This window comes from Scyliorhinus torazame, chromosome 2 (assembly GCF_047496885.1).
Source record: "Scyliorhinus torazame isolate Kashiwa2021f chromosome 2, sScyTor2.1, whole genome shotgun sequence".
Taxonomy (NCBI): domain Eukaryota; kingdom Metazoa; phylum Chordata; class Chondrichthyes; order Carcharhiniformes; family Scyliorhinidae; genus Scyliorhinus; species Scyliorhinus torazame.
This window is the reverse complement of record NC_092708.1, coordinates 93,358,053-93,367,958: the sequence shown is the minus strand read 5'-3', so window position 1 is coordinate 93,367,958 and position 9,906 is coordinate 93,358,053. Positions and strand designations below refer to the sequence as shown.

Genomic DNA, 9,906 nt, shown 5'->3' with positions numbered 1-9,906 from the left:
AGGGAAAGTCAGGGAACCAAGAGGTGAAGGAATCAGTGGGATGCGTAGCTGCTTAGGAATACAAAAAAGCACGAAAAGACAGAACTCAGGAGAGGTTACGATAGTTCCCATCCCACAAAATATGACACAGTGTATGGAAAGGCTCAGTAAACCAAGGTCCACCACACTAAGAAAACAAAAAGGGACGGTCAATAGAGAATTAAAGGTGCTATATTTAAATGCGCGCAGTGTACGGAACAAGGTAGATGAGCTTGTGGCCCAGATTGTGACTGGCAGGTATGATGTGGTAGGCATCACAGAGACATGGTTGCAGGGGGTTCAGGACTGGCATTTAAACATCCAGGGATTCACAACCTATCGAAAAGACAGGGAGGTGGGCAGAGGGGGTGGGGTTGCCTTGTTAATTAGGAATGAAATTAAATCAATAGCACTAAATGACATTGGGTCAGATGATGTGGAGTCTATGTGGGTAGAGTTGAGGAACCACAAAGGCAAAATAACCATAATGGGAGTTATGTACAGGCCTCCTAACAGTGGTCAGGACCAGGGGCACAAGATGCACCACAAAATAGAAAGTGCATGTCAGAAAGGCAAGGTCACGGTGATCATGGGGGACTTCAATATGCAGGTGGACTGGGTAAATAATGCTGCCAGTGGACCCAAGGAAAGGGAATTCATTGAATGTTTACAGGAGGGCTTTTTGGAACAGCTTGTGATGGAGCCCACGAGGGAACAGGCCATTCTGGACTTAGTGTTATGTAATGAGCCAGACTTGATTAAAGATCTTAAAGTAAAGGAGCACTTAGGAGGCAGTAATCGTAATATGGTAGAATTCAATCTCCAATTTGAAAGAAAGAAGGTAGAATCAGATGTAAAGGTGTTACCGTTAAATAAAGGTAACTACAGGGGCATGAGGGATGAACTGACGAAAATCGACTGGGAGCAGAGCCTAGTGGGAAAGACAGTTGAACAGCAATGGCAGGAGTTTCTGGGAGTAATTGAGGACAGAGTGCAGAGGTTCATCCCAAAGAAAAGAAAGGTTATCAGAGGGGGGATTAGGCAGCCATGGCTGACAAAGGAAGTTAGGGAATGCATCAAAGCAAAAGAGAAAGCCTATAATGTGGCAAAGAGCAGTGGGAAGTCAGAAGATTGGGAAGGCTACAAAAACAAACAGAGGATAACAAAGAGAGAAATAAGGAAAGAGAGGATCAAATATGAAGGTAGGCTAGCCAGTAACATTAGGAATGATAGTAAAAGTTTCTTTAAATACATTAAAAACAAACGGGAGGCAAAAGTTGACATTGGGCCGCTCCAAAATGGCGCTGGTAATTTTGTGATGGGAGACAAGGAAATAGCTGAGGAACTAAATAAGTACTTTGCGTCAGTCTTCACAGTAGAAGACATGAGTAATATCCCACCAATTCCGGAGAGTCAGGGGGCAGAGTTGAATATCGTAGCCATCACAAAGGAGAAAGTGCAAGAGAAACTAAGAGGTCTAAAAAGTGATAAATCTCCGGGCCCAGATGGACTACATCCTAGAGTTCTAAAGGAGATAGCTGAAGAAATGGTGGAGGCGTTAGTTATGATCTTTCAAAAGTCACTGGAGTCCGGGAAAGTCCCAGAGGATTGGAAAATCGCTGTTGTAACCCCCCTGTTCAAGAAGGGAACAAGGAAAAAGATGGAAAATTATAGGCCAATTAGCCTAACCTTGGTTGTTGGCAAGATTCTAGAATCCATTGTTAAGGATGAGATTTCTAAATTCTTGGAAGTGCAGGGTCAGATTAGGACAAGTCAGCATGGATTTAGTAAGGGGAGGTCGTGCCTGACAAACCTGTTAGAGTTCTTTGAAGAGATAACACATAGGTTAGACCAAGGAGAGCCAATGGATGTTATCTATCTTGACTTCCAAAAGGCCTTTGATAAGGTGCCTCACGGGAGACTGCTGAGTAAAATAAGGGCCCATGGTATTCGAGGCAAGGTACTAACATGGATTGACGATTGGCTGTCAGGCAGAAGGCAGAGAGTTGGGATATAAGGTTCTTTTTCGGAATGGCAACCGGTGACGAGTGGTGTCCCGCAGGGTTCAGTGTTGGGGCCACAGCTGTTCTCTTTATATATTAACAATCTAGATGACGGGACTGGGGGCATTCTGGCTAAGTTTGCCGATGATACAAAGATAGGTGGAGGGACAGGTAGTATTGAGGAGGTGGGGAGGCTGCAGAAAGATTTAGACAGTTTAGGAGAGTGGTCCAAGAAATGGCTGATGAAATTCAACGTGGGCAAGTGCGAGGTCTCGCACTTTGGAAAAAAGAATAGAGGCATGGACTATTTTCTAAACGGTGACAAAATTCATAATGCTGAAGTGCAAAGGGACTTGGGAGTCCTAGTCCAGGATTCTCTAAAGGTAAACTTGCAGGTTGAGTCCGTAATTAAGAAAGCAAATGCAATGTTGTCATTCATCTCAAGAGGCTTGGAATATAAAAGCAGGGATGTACTTCTGAAGCTTTATAAAGCATTAGTTAGGCCCCATTTAGAATACTGTGAGCAATTTTGGGCCCCACACCTCAGGAAGGACATACTGGCACTGGAGCGGGTCCAGCGGAGATTCACACGGATGATCCCAGGAATGGTAGGCCTAACATACGATGAACGTCTGAGGATCCTGGGATTATATTCATTGGAGTTTAGGAGGTTGAGGGGAGATCTAATAGGAAAATTACAAGATAATGAATGGCTTAGATAGGGTGGATGTAGGGAAGTTGTTTCCATTATCAGGGGAGACTAGAACCCGGGGTCACAGCCTTAGAATAAAAGGGAGTCACTTTAGAACAGAGATGAGGAGAATTTCTTCAGCCAGAGATTATCATAGAATTTACAGTGCAGAAGGAGGCCATTCGGCCCATCGAGTCTGCGCCGGCTCTTGGAAAGAGCACCCTACCCAAGGTCAACACCTCCACCCTATCCCCATAACCCAGTAACCCCACCCAACACTCAGGGCAATTTTGGACACTAAGGGCAATTTATCATGGCCAATCCACCTAACCTGCACGTCTTTGGACTGTGGGAGGAAACCGGAGCACCCGGAGGAAACCCACGCACACACGGGGAGGATGTGCAGACTCCGCACAGACAGTGACCCAAGCCGGAATCGAACCTGGGACCCTGGAGCTGTGAAGCAATTGTGCTATCCACAAGGCTACCATGCTGCCCACAAAACATTTCACCAGTTGCCAAGGTGGGATTCGAACCCATGCCCCCAGAGCATTAACCTGAACTAACCTTGATCACCTGTCCAGTGACATTGCCACTACACCATTATCTCCCGAGATAAAAAATAATTCCCAATTTTTTTCTGGTAAGGTACAAACTCTCCCCGTCGGGGAATTGAACCCCGGTCTCCCACGTGACAGGCGGGGATACTAACCACTATACTAACGAGGAACTGCCGAGAGAGTGGTGGGTCTGTGGAATTCATTGCCACAGAGGGCGGTGGAGGCCGGGACGTTGAGTGTCTTTAAGACAGAAGTTGATAAATTCTTGATTTCTCGAGGAATTAAGGGCTATGGAGAGAGAGCGGGTAAATGGAGTTGAAATCAGCCATGATTGAATGGCGGAGTCGACTCGATGGGCCGAATGGCCTTACTTCCGCTCCTATGTCTTATGGTCTTATAACTAACTTTCAGTTGTTTGGCCAGTGAAACAATGTTAACTTGGCTCTTCTATTAAGCTGGAAATTTTGCTTGAAACATTTTAGTAATAAACATTGTGGTGGTTGCTCAGACTTGACTGGTCACTTTTTCATAGCTTTTCAGAGAATACCAATATTTATGAAGTTCCATAGGGGAGTTTTTTTTGTTTTTTAACTGGAAACTATAGCACAGAAACCGGCCAGTTAGCCCAAATGGTCTATGTCTTTGTCTATACTTTGCATGAGTCTCCATTCGAATTAATTCTTTCCACCTTATCTCCATATCCTATATTTTCTTCTCCTCATGCTTGTCTCAAGTGTTCCCTTAAATGGTTACTGTTATCTGTTTCAAGCACTAAAAGTAGCAAAGTGCTCTACACTCTACACTCGCTCTACTTTGATTCATAAAGGAATTCCTCTTAAGTTCTTCACATGATCTTAATCACTCACTACCTTCTGATTACATCACGTATGCTAAGCTCAATCACAAGAGAAAACAATTTCTCCACTCCCACCCTATCAACCTCCTTCATAATATTGAGAACTTCAATTAGTTCTTCTCTTATTTTTTTCTCTGTTTCAAAATTTCCTGATATTCTTTCAATTCTGGTAACATCCTTGTAAATCTTTTCTGCTCTTACTCCAGTACTTTCATAACCTTTTCATAGTTTGGTTACCAGAACTACACACAGTAATCCAGCCCAACTTTAGTCTGAACAAGATTCTATCTGAGTTCAACAATACTTTCCTATTTTTATGTTCTATTTGTCTCTGATACAGCACTGGAAACCTTGGTGCAGAAGGTGAACAAAGAACAAAGAACAATACAGCACAGGAACAGGCCCTTCGGCCCGCCAAACCTGCACCGGCCACGCTAACAACCTTTGCCAAAATCCTCAGCACTTCCTTGTGCCGTATCCCTTTACACCCGTCCTATCCATGTGTTTGTCAAGATGCCTTTTGAACACCGTTAATGTAGCTGCTTCTAAAACCTCCCTGGTAATGCGTTCCAGGCACTCATCACCCTCTGTGGAAAAAAACTGCCTCACATATCTCCTCTAAACTTTGCCGCACGGACTTTAAACCTATGCCCCCTGGTGGCTGACCCCTCCACGCTGGGAAAAAGTGCCTGCCCATCTACTCTATCCATGCCCCTCATAATCTTGTAGACCTCTAGCAGGTCACCCCTCAACCTCCGTCTTTCTAATGAAAATAGCCCGAGTCTATTCAGCCACTCCACAGCCTCCACATCCTTCTGGTAGTGTGGCAACCAGAATTGTGTGCAATATTCCAAGTGCAGCCTTACCAAGGTTCTATACAACTGTAGCATGACTTGACAGTTTTTATACTCGATGTCCCATCTAATGAAAGCAAGCAATCCGTATGCTTTCTTGACTACCTTATCCACTTGTGTTGCCACTTTCAAAGATCTGTGGACCTGCACGCACGAATCTCTGACTTTCTAGATTCCGAAAAGTTTTGCCATTTACGGTATATTTCCCCTCTATGTTAGATCTACCAAAAAGCATGACCTCACATTTGTCCAGATTAAACTGAACAGGAGAGAGTGGTGCTCTTCCCTCGGGCAGTTTGCACCGGCAGCCATCATGTGAACGCTAGCTCTGGAACCTGGATCTAGTGACAACAGAGGTTCAGTGACCTCACAAAAATGATCAAGGTCAGGAAATACATCTTCCAGGTCATATGCTTACAAATAACCAACGAACTTCACATTTTGCTCCATTCACCCCACCACTTTCGCTCACCTAGCCTTGCAAGACACATAAGTAAGATTCATAGCTATGCTCAGCTTAACACTCTTAGTGCTGTTGCAAGCCTCACAATCACATGTTGGACACCACAAGACAGCACAGTCACGCAGTGGTTAGCACTACTGCCTTATGGCACCGAGATCCCTAGATCTCGAGACAGTCTAGAGGCTGTTTAGCACAGGGCTAAATCGCTGGCTTTGAAAGCAGACCAAGGCAGGCCAGCAGCACGGTTCAATTCCCGTAACAGCCTCCCCAAACAGGCGCCGGAATGTGGCGACTAGGGGCTTTTCACAGTAACTTCATTTGAAGCCTACTTGTGACAATAAACGATTTTCATTTTATTTCATTTCCCAGGTTCGATCCCGGTTCTGGGTCACTGTCCGTGTGGAGTTTGCACATTCTCCCCGTGTTTGCGTGGGTTTCGCCCCCACAACCCAAAGATGTGCAGGTTAGGTGAATTGGCCACGCTAACTTGCCCCTTTATTGGAAAAAATTAATTGGGTACTCTAAATTTTTAAAAACAACAATGTTAGACACCAAAATACCAGCTATTCAACCATGATAGGCATGTCAGCCAAGCACATTGCCCCACACTCATGAACACAGTTCCTTTTCTCTTGCAGGACAAGGTGGCACATAATATGGGGCAGCAGCACCTGAACTGTCAGGACAGGCTCAGCTGTATGCCTTCATTTCCAAGAAGTAGACTGTGCTGGCCTCCATTGGAGTGGGCACGGCTGAGACGGTGACCAATCACAGGGTTAAAATTTTATAGAATGGCAGTATGTTCCTGGTTAAACCATCTTCTCATATCTGACTTCACCCTCTTCCCAAAAACTCTTTGGATTTAGAAACTGCAGATGGTGTAAGCATGCACCTCTTGCTTTCCCCTGCCTCCAACACATGAACCCTACGCTTGTAATTTCATTATTTCAGATACAGAAGAAATGTCAACTGATCAAACACTGGTGCAGCAGTATGAAGTATGCAAATAACAAGAGATTGAAGAAGAATAAACATTGTCATTCAATCTCAAACAACCACCAGGTCACATACTGGCACTTTGGAGGGCAGCATAGAGGCAAACTTTGTGTGTGGTGACTCATTGGGCATGAGCAGCCTGCATTCGGGGCAGGGGGAAAGCATTGCACAAAGCCAGCTCATCAGATGGCGAGGTTGATAATGAGCTTCTCTGCATCTCCCTGTTTCTGCTAACCCACTGAAGTCCTCATCACACAACTCTGGGGAGTTCTGCAGGGGGCTCCTCCAGTACTGTTCAAGCAGTGGAATTGGTGTATAAGTACCCAAATGGCCTTCTCCATTAGGTTTTGTGGCAGCTTGTTTCTGTTTGTATGCATGTTGACCACATGTGGCTGGGGTGCAGAGATGTGTCATAAGCCAGCAGTTCAGTAGACAGTCTTTGTCACTCAGTAACTACCCTTTGGTTTGATGTTATTGTTCAAGTACTGAGGAAATAGTGTGCTGATGCAAAATGAAAGCACCATAACTGCTGCCAGGGTAGCAGTGCAATGCCCCATAACTTTAAAGGTGGCCTGCACTCAGTGTATAATTTATTTTCACAAGGGACATTTTAGAACATCACAAAAGGGGTCCACACCGAGTAGTTCAAAGAAACTTAGTTTATTTACAATAACTATTATAGACATCACACGGTAGATCTCAACTGGTCTGCCTTCCAGTTCCTAACTGGGCAGCTTTATACACCATCAAGCCATACATTGTTTAGATGTCTCCTGCACCTTCACATAGGAGCTTGTATTCTGAAAGATTCACAGGGAGGTTCATAGTTCCCATCCCATCCCATTGTGGATTTTAATACCTTTCCCCCCCAAACTCCGAAGAATCCTCTGACGTCAGTGGGGAAAGAGGGCGACAGACTTTCTTTGCATCCAGTTGAATGTCGTGCACACGAGGTGCCGGATCAGGTGGCGGGAGCCTGGAAGGCGAACACTGTTTCCGAGTGTACCGCCGCGTGGTTGACCCATCTGCCAGTGGCTGCTGTACTGTTGATTCCTCATTGGAGATTTCCATTGCTTGAGGTTCCATTTCCAACCTTTCACACCTACGTCAGGGAAAATCATACTAAGGCAGGTTTGAAGCCTATGCCCCATCAGCATTTAAACCAGGGCCAACCCAGTCACTGGGTGTGGGGTTATCCTGTTGCAAAATAAGAAGCGAGCCAGCCTTGTGTCCGTCGAATCTGAAGAATGCTTCTTGAGGCTTCTTTTGAATTTCTGTACCACCCACTCCGCTAAACCATGAGAAGCTGGGGGATACAGGGTGGTACGAATGTGCCGTACCCCATTAGCTTTCAAAAACCAAGAGAACTCTTCACTCGTGAAAGGGGGTCCGTTGTCTGTAACTAGCACTTCAGGGATGCCATGCATGCTGAACGATAATCGCAACTTCTCAGTGGTTGCCCGGGAGGTAGTCGCTGCCATCCTGTGGACCTCCAGTCATTTTGAATGGGTATCAATTTAACATTGAACCCTGAAACGGGCTGGCAAAGTAAGCGTGCAATCGTGCACTCGGCCATCCTGGCCATTCGCAAGGGTGAAGGGGGGCAACCGATGGGAGCTTCTGGTGCTCCTGACAGACTGAGGATTGCTGGACCATCTTTTCAACGTCTGCATCCAGGCCTGGCCATCAAACGGAACAACATCTTCATTTTGGACACCCCTGGAAGTCCATTGTGGAGGTCCTTCAATATCAACTCCTGCCATTTTTCAGGAATGACGACACATGTATGCCATAACAGCGTACCATCTTCCACACTAAATGATGACAGTTTTGATGAAAATGCCCTTAATTCGGCTGGTAGCTGTCGATGCTGACCTCCATATAACATAAGGTATTGAACTTTTGCAAGAAAGGGTATGTCTGAGGTCAAAAACAAAAGGTAGAAAAGTGAATAAGAAAAGTGATAGGTGGAGAAACCAAGGGCAAAATTCAAACAGGGCAAAAGAGAAAAATATTGGGAGCAAGACAAACAATATGAAAAAGACAAACTTAAAGGCTCTGTGCCTTAATGCATGGAGCATTTGCAATAAAGTGGATGAACTAATCGCGCAGACAGATATAAATGGGTATGATATAATTGGGATTATGGGGACATGGCTGCAGGGTGAACAGGGATGGGAACTGAATGTCCCAGGGTTTTCAGTATTTGGGAAGGGCAGGCATAAAAGAAAAGGTGGTGGCATGGCACTGCTGGTTAAAGAAGAAATTAACACAGTAGTGAGAAAGGATATTAGCTCTGACAATGTGGAGTCTGTATGGGACGAGTTGAGAAATACCAAAAGGCAAAAAACATTAGTGGGTGTCAGATATAGACCCCCAAACTGCACTGGGGAGGTTGGGAATGGCATTAAACACAAAATTAGAGATACATATAACAAGGGAATATCGGTGATCATGAATGATTTTAACCTTCACATAGATTGGGCAAATCAAATTAGCCACAATGCCATAGAGGAGGAATTCCTGGAGTGTATACGAGATGGTTTTCTTGACCAATACCTGGAGGAACCAACTAGCGAGCAGGCCATCTTAGACTGGGTACTGTTTAATGAGAAGGGAATCATTGCCAATCTGGCTGTACGAGACCCCTTGGGGATGAGCGACCATAACATGTTAGAATTTTTTATCAAGGTGGAGAGTGAGGTTGTTGAGTCGGGGACGAGGGTGCTGAATCTTAATAAAGGGAACTATGAAGATATGAGGCGTGAGTTGGCCTTGATATATTTGGGAGAGTTACTTAAAGAGATGGCAATGGATAGGCAATGGCAAACATTCAAGGAACGCATGGGGAACTGCAGCAACTGTTCATACCTGTCTGCCACAAAAGCAAAGAGGGTAAGAGGGCCAATCCATGGCTTACAAAGGAAATTAGAAATAGTATCCGATCCAAGGAAAAAGCATACATATTGGCCAAGAAAAATAATAGGTCTGAGGATTGGGACCCCAGCTATTCACAATATATATTAATGATTTGGATGAGGGAACAAAATGTAACATTTCAAAGTTTGCAGATGATACCAAGTTGGGTGGGAGGGTGAACTGTGATGAGGATGCCGGGATCCTACAGCATGATCTGGACAGGTTGGGCGAGTGGGCAAATCAATGGGAGATGCAGTATAATTTGGATAAGTGGGAGGTTATTCACTTTGGAAGCAAAAACAGGAAGGCAGATTACTATCTGAATGTTTTTAAATTGGGAGAGGGGAGTGTGCAGCGGGACCTGGGTGTCCTTGTGCACCAGTCGCTGCAGGAAAGCATGCAGGTGCAGCAGGCAGTAAAGAAGGCTAATGGTATGTTGGCCGTCATTGCGAGAGGTTTCCAGTATAGAAGCAGGGATATAGTGCTGCGCTTATACAGGGCCTTGGTGAGGCCACACCTGGAATATTGTATGCAGTTTTGGTCTCC

At 45.1% G+C, this 9,906-nt stretch overlaps 1 non-coding gene across 1 annotated transcript; it reads right to left on the bottom strand.

The window, feature by feature from the left end:
* Window positions 1-3,369: 3,369 nt before the first annotated feature.
* Window positions 3,370-3,441, bottom strand: trnad-guc (transfer RNA aspartic acid (anticodon GUC)). The gene has a single exon. It is a non-coding gene; the product is annotated as a tRNA-Asp (tRNA).
* Between the last annotated feature and the right edge of the window lie 6,465 nt (window positions 3,442-9,906).